The sequence below is a fragment of the Orycteropus afer genome, unplaced genomic scaffold (assembly GCF_000298275.1).
Source record: "Orycteropus afer afer isolate SDZICR_OR568_19922 unplaced genomic scaffold, OryAfe1.0 scaffold00197, whole genome shotgun sequence".
Lineage (NCBI taxonomy): Eukaryota > Metazoa > Chordata > Mammalia > Tubulidentata > Orycteropodidae > Orycteropus > Orycteropus afer.
This window is the reverse complement of record NW_006921784.1, coordinates 1250914-1251863: the sequence shown is the minus strand read 5'-3', so window position 1 is coordinate 1251863 and position 950 is coordinate 1250914. Positions and strand designations below refer to the sequence as shown.

The following is a 950-nucleotide window of genomic DNA, read 5'->3' as shown; positions in this document are numbered from 1 at the left end:
CCTTCCTTCCTTTCTTTTCTTCCTCCCTCTCCCTCTCTGTCCCTTCCTTCCTTTCCCTGACCATGGAGACTTGGGTTGATCATGCCAGCCTGGACTAGGCATTAGGGCTTCAGAAACCCAGGACATCAGAGTTGTATTGTCTAGTTGCAGGTATACTGAGAAGAGGGACAGAAAAGTAAAAATAATCACATTTGATGTGATAAATGCTTAGTAAGAGAAGATTTGCACACTAGCAGTTAGCTCAGTGTACAGGGAAGGACCACCGTGTACAGTTGGGCAGGGTGATTATAACACAAGGGCATCTGGTTGAGGGGATGAGCAGCCCTAAATACCAGCCCATACTCTCTTTTCCAAGCTGGTGTGCCCTAGCTCAGGGCTAGATCCTCCTGGGCTTGTGGAAACACTTTTTACTAATTTACATAAAAGTGTAAAAGTGACTTTGTGGGATACAGGGAAAGCTTTGAGGATCCAGAACTGTGAGGAAGGTTCAGGTAAGTTCAAATATGGGGTATGTGAAGATGTGTGGAGACCTGGCTGAGGCAGGTGCAAGAAAGGATTTTTCAGGGGTGAGGGACACAAGTGAAGGGTGGTTAGGGGTCAAGTTGGAGATGTAAGGGGTTAGGAGCCAGGTCTGGTGGACCTTGGGTATCCTGCTAACTCCTTGTGGTTTAGTATTATTATTTTGATTGTAGTTAAAAATACACATAATATGAAACTTACTCTTTTTCATTATAAAGTATACAATTCAGTGGCATTAAGTGTGTCTGTAATGTTGGGCAACCACCACGACTATCTAATTCTGGACTTTTTCATCACCCCCAATAGAAACTCTGAGACCTCTGGTGGTGTAGTGTCTAAGGCATTTGACTGCTAATCAGAAGGCTGGTGGTTCAAACCCACCAGCCGCTCCTCACGAGGAAGACTGGGCAATCTACCTCTTTAGAGATACC

At 44.9% G+C, this 950-nt stretch overlaps 1 protein-coding gene across 1 annotated transcript in view; it reads right to left on the bottom strand.

Annotated features, from left to right (window-relative positions):
* SEZ6L (seizure related 6 homolog like) overlaps positions 1-950 on the bottom strand; it is a 294911-nt gene that overhangs the window by 113051 nt on the left and 180910 nt on the right. The gene's annotated exons all lie outside the window — the stretch shown is intronic.